This window comes from Oryx dammah, unplaced genomic scaffold (assembly GCF_014754425.2).
Source record: "Oryx dammah isolate SB20612 unplaced genomic scaffold, SCBI_Odam_1.1 HiC_scaffold_27, whole genome shotgun sequence".
Lineage (NCBI taxonomy): Eukaryota > Metazoa > Chordata > Mammalia > Artiodactyla > Bovidae > Oryx > Oryx dammah.
Window position 1 is genome coordinate 55934955 of NW_024070211.1, and position 19437 is coordinate 55954391.

The 19437-nt window shown below is 43.6% G+C and overlaps 1 protein-coding gene across 6 annotated transcripts in view; it reads right to left on the bottom strand.

The window, feature by feature from the left end:
• The window catches only part of MYO1B (myosin IB), a 195121-nt gene that overhangs the window by 161222 nt on the left and 14462 nt on the right, over positions 1-19437 (bottom strand). For 2 of the 6 annotated variants that reach the window (XM_040228907.1, XM_040228905.1), the window contains exon 1: positions 12963-13068. The exons of 3 other annotated variants lie outside the window; for them this stretch is intronic. The gene's annotated coding sequence lies outside the window, so the exon portion shown is untranslated. Of the gene's footprint in view, positions 1-12962; positions 13069-19437 lie in introns of those variants that run through there. One more of the 6 variants, XM_040228903.1, reaches the window with a different exon arrangement.

The window sequence follows — 19437 nt, forward strand, 5'->3', positions numbered from 1 at the left end:
CACAACTTTTGCAAATCAAAATACCACAATAAAGTAAACCAGCTGAAAAGGTGATACCAACATCCATTTAGTCCAGCCAGCACAGTTTTGTTTCATACCAGTTTTTCTTTTTTAGCATCTAGGTTTTCTGGGGGAGCAAACAGTGATATCCTCCCCCACATTCTCATTCTGGTGAAACTGGAACCCTGATAAAATGGCACAGAGATACTTCCTATCTTCACACAAATGGATTGATTTCCCTGACTACCATCTCCAGGCCTGGTTGGGTCACTCTGACATCTCAACAAAATTAGCCCATATATTTTGTTCGGCCAAAAGAACTGATTTTTTCCTCTCTGAAAGAGCAACACTGACTACAGGAACAAATTTCACAATGACTTGCTAACTCAAAGTTCCCATAAACTACCAGAAGAATCCACACGGGAACACATGGAGAGCACCGAGGACACTTTTGCGTTTGATGCATACAAGCTTACCACCTGCACCCTTCCCAAGACCCCCCAGGGGAATCCACGTTATTCCAAGGAAGCCACTTTTATCTCATGTCCAGGAATAGAGCGTGTGATCTAGACTGTGACAATGAACACATTTCCATCTCCCAGCCACGAGAGCTGATTCAGCGCTGGTCATTTAACTGAGCCTGAAGCTTTGGCCTGGAGTATTAGGACAAAGGTTCCATCTATCTCAGGTTGGCATGATTTACAGATGTGGTACTAGGAATTGCTGCGACCATGACTGCTTTTGGAGCCTCCCTGGTAGCTCAGATGGTAAAGAGGCTGCCTGCAACGCAGAAGACCCGGGTTCAATCCCTGGATCAGGAAGATCCCCTGGAGAAGAAAATGGCAACCCACTCCAGTATTATTGTCTGGGAAATCCCATGGACAGAGGAGCTTGGCAGGCTACAGTCCATGGGGTCTGCTTTTATGAGGGAGCTGGTCTGAGAAGGAAAACAGTACACAGAGGAGGGCAAGGAAAGAAAATAACCCAGTGACATCACAAACCTCCAGAAAGGTTTGCACCTAAAGCCTGCCACACAGCTCGCAAGTTTTCAGTCACAGAGGCCAACTAAGTCTCCTTATTGTCTAAGTTGTTTGAGTTGGATTTTCTATTACTTGCGACAGAAAGCATCTTACCCAATAAAAGAAGGTGGCACAAAGAAACAGAATGTTGTAAATAACACACTAAAGAGCATGAACTAGCTAAGCCAAGGCCGCAAGGGTGGAGGCATGAGGACCTACTTACTAATTTGGACTGGCAAGATCACCGTTGATATTTAACAGAGAAACAGGTGATTAACGGCCTGTTGTGCCTTAAAACATGGACCTTGTGCTTGCAACTTTTGAGAATGTGAGAAAAAAAATCCGATGCTAGAGTATGTGTGGGCTACTCATTGAAGATCCACAAGAAAGCTGTAAAACTAGCCTGTCTGAAAGCCAGAGGGGAGAACATATGATTCTAAGAGGAGTCACTCTGCCTGGAAGCAGGAGATGCAGAGAAGTCCTCTGTCCCAAGAACCAACTGTTTCATCTCTACAGCCCGAGAATAGGATAGCACACCCACCGTGAAGATGGAACGCAGGGGAATTATCACCCACGCTACTGCTTCTTAAGCTTCTTAACTATTCCCAGGTGGATTCCATTCACCAAGAGCTAAGGCCAGGTTCCACTGCCCAGAGACAAGTTCTCAGATCGGTTTCTAGGTCCAAAACCTTAGGGGTTGGTAGTATGTCTGATTTTTATTGGGGCTTCCCAGGTGGCACTAGCGGTAAAGAACCTGCCTGCTAATGCAGGAAATGTAAGAGACAGGGGTTTGATCCCTGGGTCAGGAAGATCCCCGGCGGGCTACAGTCCAGGGGATCACAAAGAACTGGACAAGACTGAAGCGACTTAGCACGCACATACTGGTTTTTATTAGTCCATGGAAGCAGTAAACCTCGAAAGCCAACACCATTTTTAAGGAGTCTGGCAAGTGCTTGATCCTTAAGGCAATCAACACCAAGACCTCCAACTCATAAAAAAAACTAAGAACAAGAACTGTTAAAACATGACGAAACCATCATCCCCCACACTCCACTTTAGATGAGGCCACAGAAGACGACGGACGAAAGAAATCTTCCTGATACGCTCTGTGGAGGGGCAGCGATGTTTTCAGCCACACAGGGAAGAGCTGCATGATGCTGGCTGGAGCATTTCATTTTCTGAAGCCGAAGTACGGAAAGAAAGGCATATGTGAGTGCTGGGCAGCCACAAGAGGAGCCAGAGGAGACATTCGCCTTCTTTTTTTTTTTTTAATGGAGACACTATCTTGTATACAATCCTATTCCAATAAAGAATCTGCCTGCAATACAGGAGACCCAGGTTCAATCTCTGGGTCAAGAATATCCCCTGGAGAAGGGAATGGCAACTCACTCCAGTATTCTTGCCTGGATTCTCCAGGACATGGACAGAGGAGCCCAGTGGGCTAGTCCCTGGGCTAGTCCCTGGGGTTTATTCTTCAGTCCATGGGGTCGCAAATAGTCACAACTGAGCACCTATCACACTTCTACTTTTTTCCCCCCTTTCGAGGAGTCCAAGTTACCTTATGACAAGTAACTAGTGAGAAGTAATGCCCACTTCTCACTACAGAATCCGAAGGAGACAGACATGCTTTCTCCATCCCCAAAGAACATGGCCTGCATGTGTGCATGCGTGCTAAGTCACTTCAGTCGTGTCCAGCTCTTTGAAACCCTATGGACTGTAGCCCACCAGGCTCCTCTGTCCATGAGATTCTCCAGGCAAGAATACTGGAGTAGATTGCCATGCCGTCCTCCAGAGGAGCTTTCTGATCCAGGGATCAAACCAGTTTCCTACATCTCCTTTATTACAGGCAGACTCTACCCACTGAGCGACCTGGGAAGGCCGAACATGGCTTATGCACAGCCAATCACATCCTCCTATGACCAGGAGTCCCGGGCTATGATGACGGCTGGGGGTTATACTCATTACTCACAGCATGACAGCAGCAGCATGAAGACCAGGTGGTTCCCATGCCCCGGCTTCTGCTATGGATCCCGCTGCCCCGTCCCCCAGTCTTTCGGAGGTTCCTGCCTACCTTCTAAGCCTGTATCCTTCCTGGTCCTCTGACCTTTCAGCAATTCTGTGAGTTCCTACATCCTTTCTGCATTGTACCCAACCCAGATCCTTGACTGACTTGAACACTAAGTACTGTACCCAATATAAGTATTAAACCACTGTTCGATCTTCAATATCATGTGAAACCAATCTTTTTCCCCCACCTTGGAGAAAGCAATCCACCAAATACAATGACTGGCGAAGGCTTTAGAGGACCACTGGGGAACCTGGAGGCAGGACCTCTACCTAAGGGCACTGGTTTAGCCCAGCCAGAAGCTCACCAACTGATAACAGGTGACTCCATGGCTGCACAAGCTCTTTTCACCTGTTTGTCCATTCAAGAAAAACAAAACATATGATCACAACCATTCTTTCCCCCACTTACTCTCATCTCAAAAACTTACTACCTATATTGCAGTGTATATCAGTTCATTTACTGGCATATTTTGCAGCATAAAAATACCATTTAAAATCTGAAAAGCATAATTTCAAAAATCCCTCAAAATCCAAAAGAATGAAACATAAACATCCTACAGCATCTTAAAATGCCATCTATAACCTAACATTTATATATGAGTAGTCTACCCAGCCCCAACCTTAAATTACAAGTCACCTACCACGTTAATGTTGTTTATGGCTGGGGATGTCAAAACCAGCATTCCCCAAGCCAACAGCCCCACAGAGACATGGCCAAACCAGACAGTAGATCCTTAGGAAGAGCATGGCCATTCTACTATTGACATCAAAACAGCAACACTGAAAAGTTATTCCAAAGTAATCAGTAATTTAATGACTAAATAAGAGATGTATTTTAAGCTGAAATATATTATCTGTTGGTCTCCCAGTTACTCAAAAGCCTCAGAATGCCACAGATGAGAACAAATGTGTATTTTTAAGTTGAAACAGTTTTCCTGTAGAATTTGAAAGAACATTCTCAAATCAGAGCTGAGCTGGGCAATGGTTAACAAGGATTAACATTAATTTATGAACACAATTTTAAATTTGAAGAAACCTTGGACTACAAGCTGCTGCTGCTAAGTCACTTCAGTCGTGTCCGACTCTGTGCGACCCCACAGACGGCAGCCCACCCAGCTCTCCCGTCCCTGGGATTCTCCAGGCAAGAATACTGGAGTGGGTTGCCATTTCCTTCTCCTATGCATGAAAGTGCAAAGTGAAAGTGAAGTCGTGTCCGACTCCTAGCAATCCCGTGGACTGCAACCTACCAGGCTCCTCCATCCATGGGACCTTCCCGGCAAGAGTACTGGAGTGGGTTGCCATTGCCTTCTCCGGGACTACAAGCTACTATTACATAAAACAGATAAACAACAAGGTCCTACTGTATGGTACAGGAAATTATATTCAATATCCTGTAATAAACCACAATGGAAAAGAATATGAAAAAGATTACATATAAAACTGAATCATTTGCACACCAGAAACTAACACAACATTGTAAATCAACTATGAAAAAAAAGTGTTTGTCGTTCAGTCGTGTCTGACTCTTTGCAACCCCATGGACTGTCATCAACCAGGCTCCTCTGTCCAAGGATTCCTCCAGGCAAGAATACTACAGAGGATTGCCATTCTATTCGTCAGGGTATCTTCCCACCCAGGGATCGAACCTGGTTCTCCCGCATTCCAGGCAGTTTCTTTACCATCTGAGCCATTCAACTTAAAAAAAATAGTAAATAATGGAAATTTCCTGGCAGTCCAGTGGTTAGGACTCTTAATGACACTTTCACTACCACGGCCTGGGTTCAATCCCTTGTGGGGGAACTAAGAACCTGCGAGTGTCCCAGTATAGCCAAAAAAATAAATGATTAAATAATAAATAAATTTTAAAATGTGAAGGCATTGCTTAAGCATAGCCATAAAAGCCACTTGCAGGAAAACTTAATGAAAGCAGGTTATCTACTGCTCTGGTAACTGTAAATGAGGACATCTGAAATACATCTATTATAATATACATCAGAAGCAGAGCCTTTGGGGAGTCTTCTTACCATAGTAACCACTGTTATTTGACTCGAGTTCCCCTCATTAACCTCCTTGTGCCGTAGTCTTGTATGCTTTATAGCCCCTTTTATGGAGAATCAGCTCCATGGTGTCAAGAATCACCCTTATTCATCTTTATCTCCCCAAAGGCACAGTGCACAGCCTCTGGCACATGGCAGGCATTCAGACAAACACAAAAGGAAAACAAGTATGCAAATTTATGGTTGACAACTGAGTTGTACAATAGTGCACATTCTCACAGCTGCCATCCTGAGTTGGGTGGTTCCTTCCCAGCCGACCAGAAGGCAAAATAATGACTGTGGCTTCAAGCCACTTTGATCCATTCCTCTAAAAACACAATGCTATCAACAAAGGACAGGAAACAGAATTGAGCTATTTGGCTCCCGAAGACATCGCTAATGCTTTTAAGGATAACCTGAGAAACACATTTAACTAAGGAAACAAGGCCAATGTGGCAGGATTTCATGAATAAAGTAAGACTCAGCAAATCCTGATAGCAAAACAAAGGCAAAAGAGAGGCCAAGTCTATAGGACGTGGTTCAGTACCAAATGTAATGGGCTAAGTGACTAAAAAAACCCTGAAGCTTCCTTCCTGGATCTTTCAAAATAGCACCAACCTCATCTTTGAGAAAAGTCTGATTAAATTTCCATTCAATTCGGTTCAACCACCGCTTAAAGCTATTCAGCCCTGTTGGTCCCTGGCATTGTGTTAAGTGCTTAGGGACACACTGAATAATCATGGTACTTCCTTGGCCCACACACTCCCCAGGAGCTCACGGTCTAGTAAGAGAGTCGGTCTAGTAAGAGAGTCGAGACAAAAAATAGGTGACTTTTGAAATTTCAAATGACCATCTTAATGATTAAAAGCAATGCAAGTTCACTAGAGGAAAAAAGAAATCAGAAAACGTAGATGAGCAAAAAAGAATATAAGCCAAATCCAACAGCCTCATGCTTTAGTTTAAATCCTTTGGATTCATTAGAATCCCTAGAAAACCTGATTTTTAAAACCAATGAAATGGCCATCATTTCTGGCTTTATTGATCTATGTAAGTATTTCTGCCTTAGGTAGGAATGTAAAATAGATCCATGGGAGCTATGAAACTCTGGAGCTACACCAATAATATCCAACACTTTAACATTCAGCCAAATTGTATGGCCATCTGTCCCTCTGATCTTTACCTTCTGTGTGTATGCTTAGTCGCTCAATCATGGTTGACTCTTTGGAACCCCATCGACTGTAGCCCACTGGGCTCCTCTGTCCATGGAATTCTCCAGGCAAGAACACTGGAGTGGGTAGCCTTTCCTTCTCCAGGGGATCTTATCAACCCAGGAACTGAGCCCAGGTCTCCTACATTGCAGGCAGATACTTTATCCTCTGACCCACCAAGCAAGTCCCTCTTTACCATCTCCCCACCCTCAAATTAGCAACCCACAGCATCAACCGCCTGCCCACCAGTCATCTCTACCACTTGGCTGTTTCTAACATATCAGTACACATCCACATCTCTTCTACCATCACACACCACAACAAAACCATCTTACTCTCCCTAAATTCCAGTTACAACTGATCCAGTTTCTCACCCTTGGCCTCTCCCCGTCTCTAACTCCCCACACAATGTATCACCTTGATTGTATCAGCTTAATTACCCCGCTCCATCCCTTCCCACCCTTCCCCACTGGGACTGCCCCAGTTCAGGCTTCATCATTTCTCACCCTGAAGGCAGCAACCTCCTAAGTTGTCTTCACCACTGCCTCTGCCAGTCCCACTCCTCCCCTGACCCACGCGCCACACCACTCAAGTTGCCTTTCTAAATCACAGGTTGATCAGGTAAGTGAAAGTCACTCTTTATGACCCCATGGACTGTAGCCCACCAGGCTCCTCTGTCCATGGAATTCTCCAGGCAAGAATACTAGAATGGGTTGCCATTTTCTTCTCCACTGATCAGGTAAGCCCTGCTCTAAATCCTCCAATAACTCTCCAGCATCTTTTAATATTCAAATTCCTTAGGAGATGATCAAAAAGATCAGAGAATTACCATATGACCTAGCAATTCTACTTTAGAATTTGAAAGGAGGGATTCAAACATTCATGTTCAAAGCAGCATTATTCACAAAACAAAATGTGACACGCAAACAATGGGATATTATTCAGCCTTAAGAAAAAAGGCAAATTCTGACACATGCTGTAGCACAGATGAAACCTGAGAACATCATGCCAACTGAAGTAGTCATAGTGTTAGTCATTCATCCGTGTCCCACTCTTTGTGAACCCATGGATGGTAGCCCACCAGGCTCCTCTGTCCACGGAACTCTCCAGACAAGAACCCTGGAGTGGGTTGCCATTTCCTCCTCCAGGGAATCTTCCTGGCCCAGGGATTGAACCCAGGTCTCCCACATTGCAGAGTTCTCCTACATTGCAGGCAGATTCTTTACCATCTGAGCCACCAGGGAAGCCCCAAGAACATTGGAGTGGGTTGCCATTCCCTTCTGTGGAGGATCTTCCTGTCCCAGGGATCGAACCCGATCTCCCACATTGCAGGTGGGTTCTTTACCATCTGCCCAACTGAAATAAGTCAGTCACAAAAGGACAAGTACTGTATGACTCCACTTATATGAGGTCCTAGAGCAGTCAAATTCATAAAGACAGAAACTAGGACGGTGGTTACCAGGGGCTGAGGGAGGAGGGAAAGGGAAGTTACTGTTTAACCAGTACAAGGCTTCACTTTGGGAAGATGACCAATGGTGCTGATAGTTACACAACAATGTAAATATACTCGATGCCACTGAACTGCCACACTTGAAAACGTTAAAATGGTCATGATACGTTATGCATATTTTATCAAATATTTAAAAAAATTCCTCATCAGAGCTGACATGACTCCACAATTGGACTCCAGCCTTCCTCCTCATTCTCACTGCTCCTTGACCAAGTCTCTCGACCCCTTAAGGCAAACCTCACATGAGGGACCTCCTGGGACAAACAGAAAAGTGGTTCTAGCTGTAGGCCTTTGCTCCACAGGATGAACTGAGCTGCTTGTCTTAAATAAATCCCCCCTGACTTAAACCAGCGTGAGCAGCCCTTCCCCCAAAGCAATGTGCTCTGAGCAAGCCCTACGCATCCAGCACAACTGTCAGCTTGCTGGTCTCCTCGGGCCTCTGGAGAAAGCCTGCGCCCCCACGTGTGAAGACCCCCACTGCCTGGCCAAGGGATGGTGCACAAGGCGTTGGTGCGCAGAATAGGTAGACGGATGCACGTGGGAGTGACTCAGCCCATTTTTCCTTCCAGGGCTGTTTCCATTATCTCTACCCCTCCCACCAGAGAGCTTCATGAGGTTCACCAAGAATAAGAAAGACCTGGGTTAGAAACTGAAGGCCAAAACACTTTCTCAGTATTTATGAAGTTAAGGGCAAGTAGAATGAAAACTGCATGCTTTAGGACAATTTACTCAAGGAGAAGAGGCTGGTGGGCCACACAGGGTGCTGTGCAGGGCTCCCTCCAAGTCTAAGAAAATGGGCCATGACATTCATTTATGAAACAGCATCTGAGGATGATGCCAATTTTCATTCCTATCAACACACTTCCTTAGAGAAGCTTATAGTATATGGTATGCCAATCCATGGCTTTACTTCACATAGTTATCTGATTTTCCAATCCTGTTTTCCACTGTTAAAGCCACTACACACTGAGGTTTTATCCAACTTTCTCTACAGCGTTTTGTTAAGGATATTTAATAGACTGCTAGTAGGAAGGCTTTTGTTAGCATCTTAGATTTAGGAAAGAAACAGGCCTAACTACTGGGCAGTTTCCATACAATAACTGTTGTCTTGAGCTCCAATTATGGATAATAAAAAGGACATTAAGTTATCAGGCAATGATAAAATGGAATAGATTTGAACTGGGAATGAAAACAAACAACTAAAACCCTACAGAAGCCCATAAATCACAAAGCCAGACTCAGATCTTAAAAAGCTCTGTGAATGCGAAAGGCGATTTATGCAACTTTCGGGATATCTAAGAGTCCACACCCCAGAGGGTACCTCTGAATAGGCAGAGATGGGCCAGGAACCACTCAGTCTCAACGTCAAGTTTGTTTCTGTCTGGGTATAGCAAGGCTAGCCTTATCAACCAAAGCTGTCAGCCAGGAGCTGGGCTACCCTCAACCCCAGGCATGGTCCAGTTATTAAGGATTTGAAAGATAGCATCTAGCAGAACTTTATAATGTGATAGGTTAAAAAAAAGTTTGTTTCTACCTAAGGAAATGATGAATTGTATTATCGAGACTAATTAGAAAGACTTCTGAATCAAAAATAACTGGCTGCTATGACATTGAAGGTTCTGGATTACAAACTACAGACTACCTCTTCTGATGTATGAGCAACATTTCTTAGGATCCCAGGCAAATCCTTATTTTACCAGAGATAGAAATGGACCCAGGAGATGGTGCATATTTGGTTTCTGGAAGAGCCAGGGTGAAGAGGAAGCTTTCCTAATGGGTCTAAGCGTATAGGCTTTCATACTCATTATATTACACACACATCCTTCACTCTAATTCCTAAGTCATCAAACTTCAGAATATGCCACAGTTCTTAAAGAGAAGCTTGACTTGGGAAAGAGTAACTTTTCACAAGTTCAGTAGCAAGAGTTTACCATGACTGAGAATTCACTTTTGATCCACCCAACATGGAACATCACAGGCTTTGAATCACTGATCCAAGCTTGCATCCAAGGAAATTCATCTCTGGAATTCGAGTTTCTGATCTAAAAATTCAGGGATGACAACATCCAGTTACTTTCTCTTTTGAGAAAGCAAAGCCCGACTCCCAAGAGGCTGTCACCAGATGCCAGTTCTCTCCCTCCCTAGTGCCTGTTTCTGCTAACCTGAAGAGCTCGCCTGCTCGGCCCCGAGGTCTCCTGGCCGGTGTGTCCATGTAAATAACCTTGAGCATTGCTTCATGTGCAGTGGACATCCCATGGAGGTCAGTGCCCCGAGGAGGCACGCAGCCAACAGCACTGTCTCCACCGTCTCTTCCCGGAGGAAGTTCTGCAGAGTCATGGCAGGAACAACTGCCAAGGGGCAGGGTGCCTTCAGAGAATGCCACCCACCCTCAAGACTGGGTCTGAAAACCACCCCCATGCCTCTTCTCCACCCCTTCCCCAGCGCAGTACCCATCAGGAATGGAAGACAAGAGGTCCTGGCTTTAGGGGGAACCTATGGTCGTGCTGTCCCACTCACACTGGACGTTATGAGAACTCATGAGCTAATGTCTGAAAAGGCCTATGAGTTCCTGAGGGACAAAGGAGCCAAAAACTATAAACCAGTGTTACAGTCAGAAACACAAACTCAGCTGCACTGGGACCTGCAAATTATAACCAATAGGCCTCTCAATCCGTTCCCTCTTGACGGCTTAAAAAAATTTCCAAGAAGTCCAACGTGTTTAGATTGGCAAACCTGACGCCCTGGAACCCCCAGGTGAACGTAAAAGGGCTCACGTGTAACTGGCACACCTGCCAGCTCTGATTAGTTCCTGGCTGGTGCGCAGACCCCAAATATGACCAGTGGTTATTAAACAGAACACAGCTACCAGGGGAAATCCAACTTTCCTTCCAAACGAACTGCCTCGTTAATCAGAGGGTCTCAGTCTCATCCCTCACACTAATACCCACACCAAGTTCTCCTGTCCTCAGCCCCTCCCCTTGCTTACAAGGTTTGGGGTCCCTCTCTGTTCTCTGTATGCTTGACCAGACCATCCAAGCACTCAAGCTGTTCCCTTAATAGTTCAAAGTACGGTGACTTGCATCTAGGAGCTACACATGTAAGGTTCCTTGTACCCAGCAGTTTGGGGGTCCCACTATATCAATTTTTGAAGACACTTGGCTGAACAAAGACACTCATATGAAATAGCCTGGGGTACACCAAAGCAAAACTACTTTCCTTTAAAAAGGCTCCTTTCATCATCCAGGCTCTTTTCAGTGACAATGGAGGGAAAGGTACTGAATTGCTCTCTGCGGTAATGAAGCAAAGTATCTCTCCGGGAAACATCAGCTGTTGCACTCTGCAACAGACCAGAGAGTTGGAATGAACACCTCAGTTGCTCAGAAAGAATCCCCCGAGTTCCATGTTGTAGACAGCTCTGCAGTAGTGCAGGGAGATCCAGCACACTGCCAATGTTGAGCCTCAGTCTCCCCACAAAGGGGCTGAACACATCATCTCCTAAAGTCTTGTTCCGGCTTCCATCATTACTGACTCAGCAAGAATAGCTCAACTGGGAAAGACTGACTTCCTTCATTTCAGGGTAAGCAATCACGGGTCTGATTACAAAGAATGTGAAAAACCAAAAATGCCAGGCCACAGAAAACTTTCCCAATGACACTTACTCAGATGTAAAGGAACGCAGCTCTCTTTGTTCTGACCTCACCAGACAAAAAAAGGAAAGAAAAATATATTAAGGGAATAACCACACACAGCACAGAAGGAAATGCACAAAATCACAGGATCACCATCAGGAAAGGCATCGGGACACATGTGACTGTCTTGTCTGTTTACAACTACACGCTTAGCTGCAAAATGGCACTGGCTATTTTAACAAATATATCCAGTTATGAAAGCAAAAAGGGATCTAAAATTACAAATTAAGAAATCCATATAAAACCAACTATAATAAGAATTAAAGAAAAAGAAACCATAGTAAAAGGAAAATATGCATCGCTCAACAGTACATCTTCAGTAATGTCTCTGTACTTGTGGTTAAGAAAAAGTATTTTTGGAATAATAAAAATTCAGAAGCTTCCTCAAGCAGTTATCCATTAAACTACTTTAGTGGATAGTTACATATCCACACTATGTAATCAAAGACAGAGATGTTTATACATTTACGTTAGGGCTTCATGAATGTTTATTAGTTGAGAACTGATCAAACAAAAACAGCTAACATATTACCAAAATGACACTGATATGTAAATTGAGAAGGCAAAATGTCTTTGTCACTGAAAAAGAATTTTTAAAGAAAATAGCTACATTGCACTGGGGTTACTTCACCTAAATTGACTAAAATTAGCAATCAGATTTGAATTTGGAAGTATTTTCTGGAATAACTTTTTTCTAGTTTTGCTCATTTTGGAAGCATTACTGAATTTAAAACCAAATGAACCTACTTTTCTGTATCTCTAAACACATTATAACGTATTTAGGAAGAAACAAAAAGATATACAATATACAATATAGCAGAGCAATTTACAAGGCATGCCATAGCTAAATAACTCTTTTTAAGTCACAAATTAAAATGTCTAACAAAATTTATGTTTACTAAATTTAAATTGATAAATGGTGACTAAACTGTAATAACAGTTCTGTTCATTTCCCAAAATTCTGTAGGAAGCAGCAATTATTTCATATATTTACAAAAGTATACATACATAAAAATGCCCTTTAAGACATGCACACTTATTTTTTCCCTTGAATACAGCATGGTCTCAACCTGTAAAGCTATAGAAAAATCAACTGCTAATCAGTTTGATCAGGTATAGAACTATACAGTAAATTTTCCCAAAGGAAGTTCTGGTAAGATATAAATATTTAATAGTGAACTACATTGTATATGGACGATTAAGAAAAGTTCATTTCCTGCTACAAGTAGTTTACGAAAAAAAGATTTTCAAACTACCACATTTTAATATTGTAAAGCATCAACTCAAAAGGCCTGAACACCTTTAAATTTACATTCTATCCTTAATCACGTCTCTCACTAGGTAAGTAGGTAGGCAGGTAGATCTAAAAACTACAGAGTTCTCTTTAAATGACATAATTATGATATCCGAGTTTAGAAATTAAAACTGCTTACCAACTTTTTTTCTCCATTATTTTTTCCACCAATTTAACTAGCACTTTAGCATTCAGTTCATATGAAAGGGAGAGACAAACATTCGTTGTGACAGGGAAAACACACTAAGTACAACAAATATTTTGCAAACAGATAAGAGGGGGAAAGTAGGTCAATATCCTGTGGCTAGGAAGACATAACCTCAGCTTCCATCCAGAACTGAATTATATGATTAACCAGGCTGGACTCTCTTCCAATCACAGCCTCCGGTTCTGACCTGTGCCCCTAAGATGCAAAGGCACTGGAAGAACAAGGAATGAGAGACCCTTCAACTGCTTCCCTGTCATTAGCAAACTAGCTGGGTGAAAAAAATTCTTAGGAGCAATGTTACTAATAAAACTCAGGGATTTCCCAGGCTGCCCAGTGGTTAAGACTTTGCCTTCCAATGCCAGGCAGGCTCAACCCGTGGTGGGCAGAGCTAAGAACCCACATAGCTTGCGAAGCCAGGAAGCCAAACATAAAACAGAAACAAAATTGTAACAAATTCAACAAAGACTCTAAATATGGTCCACATCAAACAAAAACCTTTAAAAAAACAAGTGCTCACATAGGGCTGACAATTCATTATAAAAAGCATATAGATACTACCATCTATGTTCAAAGGTGAACTATTTTCGTGGTCTAGGAGAATCACAGAAGGATGGCTGAAGAGGTGAAACCTGACCATGAGGATCCTTTTTGAGGATGAGCAGGATATGATTCGGAGAAGGCAATGGCACCCCACTCCAGTACTCTTGCCTGGAAATCCCATGGACAGAGGAGCCTGGTAGGCTGCAGTCCACGGGGTCGCGAAGAGTCGGACACGACTGAGCAACTTCCCTTTCACTTTTCACTTTCAGGCACTAGAGAAGGAAATGGCAACCCACTCCAGTGTTCTTGCCTGGAGAATCCCAGGGACGGCGGAGCCTGGTGGGCTGCTGTCTATGAGGTGGCACAGAGTCGGACCCGACTGAAGCGACTTAGCAGCAGCAGCAGCAGCAGGATATGATTATTAGGATGTGATTAGGGGCTTCCCAGGTGGCGCTAATGGTAAAGAACCCACCTGCCAATGCAGCAGACGTAAGAGATGCAGGTTCGATCCCTGGGTCAGGATGATCCCCTGGAGGAGGGCATGGCAACCCACTCCAGTATTCTTGCCTGGAGAATCCCCATGGACAGAGGATCCTAGTGAGCTACAGTCCACAGGGTCTCAAAGAATCGGACACGACTGAAGCAAATGAGCACTGAGGATGTGATTAAAAAGATAAGAACTTAAAACAAGAGGTACAAAACCTATTCAGAAGATGGTGTCTAGACAGAACGGCAGCAGAAGACAGCTGATTTCATGTCCTGCTGGGCCATGAAGCTGGAAGGAAAGGTAAGCTGGGGCAAGGATGAGAGTGTGGGCTGAGGGGGTGGAAATGGGTGGGAGAGGAGAGGGAAGCATCACACAGCCTGCCTCTTGCAGTCATTGCTGGTATCAGTGCATCCAGAGGGCAACAAGTGTGACTGACAGTCACTGGTGATAGTCAGATGGAAAATGAAGTTGAGGACAGCCATTATAGATGATGGGAAGTCATCAAAAATTTTTGAGCAGACATGGAGACAACAAAAATTTGAGATCTGATCAGGAAATAATCTGAATTTGTTGGGGGAGTGAGAAGAAGCAGGAAGTGGGATTGCTCTGTGCAGTGTTCAGTTCATGCACTGCATTAAAATGGGCCAGCCAAGGGGTAATGTGGGGACTGACATCAAGTCAGGCTCCTGTGGGGGTGTGATTGCCCTAAAGCATACCTTTTTCTACTTGCATAAGTGCACTGTACAAGCTAGCAGCAGGAAATTCAGCTGGGGCATGAATCTAGAAGTCAGGAATAAGAACTAGGGTAGAACTAATGGAAATGAAACAAGAAGGTAAGTGCAAGAGAAATAACAGACAAATCTATCATAAGAGGTGGGAAACTAACTTGATGGGAGGGCACAAGAGAGAGGAGGATTTAAGACTCATCCCTTTTCATCCTAATGCTTAAGTTTGGCTAGTTGGTTTTTTTAAAAGGTTAGTTAAGATTGGAAGTCATAAGTAAATGATATATACCAAAGCCTATTAATATTATTTTTTAATATATGTATTTAGTTGCACCGGGTCTTAGCAGCGGCATGTGGGATCTTAGTTCCCCAACAAGGGACTGAACCCGGGTCGCCTGCAGTGGAAGCACAGTCTTAACCAGTGGACCGCCAGGGAAGTCCCCCTAAACCTATTATTTTAAATAAACCCTATAAAGATATAGATTTATTTTCCAATCTTTTTCTGTAGTGTTGAGGCCTTCTGAGTCTATGTCCATTGACTGTAGTCCCCAGTGGTCTCTTGTAAAACATTCTCCATGGCATCACTTTCCAGGTCTAATTTCTTCCAAGAAAGGTGAGGTTATAAAGACACCTGGGATGCAATGTGGGGTGGACTGCAGTATTCCTGACAAATGCTCACTACTCTTCTCTACGGGCTTGCTGAATTCAGGTGTATAGCTAACAAGGTTTCACATTTGTTCTTCCTCTGCCATAGGGATAAGCAGCGTTTCAGAGGGCACAGCTCCATCACACTGCACCCTGGACTGAGGACCAGGGCAATATGGATAGACCTCCCACCTCACCAATAATGGCCCACCCACTGTGAGTGTGATTATTTGAGTCACTAAGATTCTCAGGTTTCAGTTCAGTTCAGTCGTTCAGTCGTGTCCAACCCCTTGCGACCCCATGAATCGCAGCACGCCAGGCCTCCCTGTCCATCACCAACTCCCGGAGTTCACTCAGACTCGTGTCCATTGAGTCCGTGATGCCATCCAGCCATCTCACCCTCCGTCGTCCCCTTCTCCTCCTGCCCCCAATCCTTCCCAGCATCAGAGTCTTTTCCAATGAGTCAACTCTTCACATGAGGTGGCCAAAGTACTGGACTTTCAGCTTTAGCATCATTCCTTCCAAAGAAATCCCAGGGCTGATCTCCTTCAGAATGGACTGGTTGGATATCCTTGCAGTCCAAGGGACTCTCAAGAGTCTTCAACACCACAGTTCAAAAGCATCAATTCTTCAGCACTCAGCCTTCTTCACAGTCCAATTCTCACATCCATACACAACTACTGGAAAAACCATAGCCTTGACAAGACGGAACTTAGTTGGCAAAGTAATGTCTCTGCTTTTGAATATGCTATCTAGGTTGCTCATAACTTTTCTTCCAAGGAGTAAGTGTCTTTTAATTTCATGGCTGCAATCACCATCTGCAGTGATTTTGGAGCCCAAAAAAATAAAGTCTGATACTATTTCCACTGTTTCCCCATCTATTTCCCATGAAGTGATGGGACCGGATGCCATGATCTTCGTTTTGAATGTTGAGCTTTAAGCCAACTTTTTCACTCTCCTCTTTTACTTTTATCAAGAGGCTTTTTGGTTCCTCTTCACTTTCTGCCATAAGGGTGGTGTCATCTGCATATCTGAGGTTATTGATATTTCTCCCGGCAATCTTGATTCCAGCTTGTGTTTCTTCCAGTCCAGCATTTCTCATGATGTTCTCAGGTTTACATAACCACAAATTAATCTACTTATGCTAAATAACTGACAGTTTTAATGGGAACACGTTTATTTTATGATCTCCCAAATTCTTTGGGATTCCCTGGTGGCTCAGTAGTAAGGAATCTGCCTGCCAAGCAGGAGACACGGGTTCAATCCCTGGGTCAAAAAGATCCCTTGGAGAAGGAAATGGCAATCCACTCCAGTATTCTTGCCTGGGAAATCTTATGGATAGAGAAGCCTGCAGGGTTCAGTCCACAGGGTCACAAAGAGTCAGACATGACTAAAAAACTAAACAACAGCAAATCCTTTAGTTACTTCAGCTACTCCTAAATCAGCTGTAATCACTTTTAGAAACTTACTCTTATTAGGTGGTTTATAAAATAATCAAAGGAATTTTCATAGAAACAGTTCTTTTTGCATCCATTTTAAAATCATTATATTAACTATAATAGTAAGTAAAGCTGGCATAAATAGGCTTGAAATAAACACAGCTGAGTCTAGATAAGCATAGCCTAGTAGGAAGAGAAACTCAAGAGCACACTATAGGATGGCCCTCTAACTTTGGGCATTTACTATGTTATGGGCATCAGCTGATATATTTTACAAAGGAAAAGAGCACCAACTAATCCAGCCAATCTGGAGGTCACTAGGAGCTCAAAGAGTTTTTTAAAGCTATGAGCCTAGACAGTTATAAGAATGAACAGTAGTATCACATTACCAGGCTAAAAATCTAGTTGGCTTTTCAAAACCATATCCAACTACCATATTTATTCTGTCCCAAATGTACAGTCAGAAGTGCTTAAGTCATTTAAGAAAGCACAAAAATAACACTTCAAACCCACAACCAGACATAGAGTCAAGAGTACAAGGTCACATGTCTTTCCAATAACCTGCCTCTCAAAGATAGAAAGAAAAAACACAGCAGTTACTATTAAAAACTAAATTTGAGTTTCATACTTTAAAATTATATATTTCTTTTAAAACTGTCGACAGAGATAAATGTTCCTCTCAAGCTTGCCCAGAAAAATCTGGGTGCTTCTATTTTAGGTAGCCAAACAGTAAATCTACCCATAATTTATCTCCTTTGAGAAATCCGATAGCCATTTCAATAAAAATATGAACTTTTATGTAGAAATCCTGCTGATATATTTCAATAGACTACCTAGAGAAACACTGTGTAAACACATATACAGACACCCCAAAGTGACCAACCATTTGAAACAACATATACTCACAGTTCAACCCCAACTCCTTCACCAACACCATGCATGGAAAGCCTCCTCTGCACCTCCTCTCTCCTCTGCATCTAGTAGGACAACCTAAACTTCTATATAATTAAAAAAAAAAAAACCCACATCTGGAGAAAAAAGGCAGTAATACCATATCTACCCAAATAGTTCTGCCCCCAGGCACTACTGGGATAGTCAGCCACTCAAGTCTTATTTTAACTGACATGGGCTCTTGTGGGGGAAAAAAAAGGAATCGAAACCAAAACTTTGTGGGGGAAAAAGCATTAATTTGTAAAATATGAGGGGAACTCATAAAAATTTTGACTGAACCTTGACTAAATCAATGTTCCCACTATGTTTTAGTTTTTTTTTTTTTAACTGTGAAATGAGCAGCCATGAGGACAAGATTACAGAATGATTTAGTCTGATCATCAAATAAAATTTACTATAGGGTTAATGTGACACAAGTTTTATATCTGAGAGAAGGAATGCTTTGCTATATGAGATTGAGTTAGAGCTGGGAGGAACTGAAGACAAATAAATGAACTTGATTCCAGGAGGAGAATAAAGCCAGCCAAGGCCTAAATCCTAGAAAATCTGCACACCGAGGGACCGGGTAGGAGAGGATGAGACTAGAGCAAAGGTCACCACAGCCACACTGGTGCGGCTCTGTGTGAGGGTGACAAGGAGCAGCAGAGGGTCAACAGTGTGCAGGATGGGGGACAAGGAGGAAGGAGAAAGAACAAGTGTGTCAGCAGGTCTAGAATCCACCTGGTAGGAGCTGAACTGTGCCTTCACCCCAAGGCCAAATTCATACGCTGAAGCCCTAACCCCCAGCACCTCAGAGTACGGGGCAGGGGATCTTTCCCCATCCAGGGATCGAACCTGCATCTCCTGCATTGCAAGTGGATTCTCTACCTCTCTTTACCATTTTTTATCCCTGGGTCGAGAAGATCCCTGGAGAAGGAAATGGGAACCTAGAAAATTCCATGGACAGAGGAAGGAGCCTGGCGGGCTACAGATCATCGGGTTGCAAAACAAGTCAGACACGACTGAGGGACTCAACAACAACAATACTTGGAGACAGGGCCTTTAAATAGGCGATTGAGTTAAAATGAAACCATCAGGGTGGACCCTAACCCAACACGACTGGTGTCCTCATAAGGTAACAGGAACACAGCCAGCACAGACTGAGGGATGCCTGCACAAGGTCCAGTGGGAAGGTGGCCATCTGTAAGTCTAGAAGAGAGGCCTCAAAGAAACAACCTGCCGATTCCTTGATCTTGGACTTCCAGCCTACGAAACTGTGAGAAAATTTACTTCTGCTGTGTACAACACCCAGTCGTATCATTTTGTCACAGCAGTGCATGCAGATTAATACTTTGACATTCTATAATCCCTTGTAAGACTGCCTACTTCTCTCTTCCTCCACAGCCAAGCTTTCTGACGCACCCAACCTTTGACCTTGACCTTTGCCACCCTTCTTAGGCATCCAGAGCTCACTCAGCACATGCCACTGAAACATCTTCAAGTACAATGTCACCACCTGTTTGCTGCCCACCGCACCTCTCCCTAAAAGCTCTCTCCAGCCCTGGCTTCCCTCTGGCCATTTCTTCCTGGCTGTCCACTTCCCACTCCCACCACTCTTTCTCCTCAGCAGCTTCTTCTCC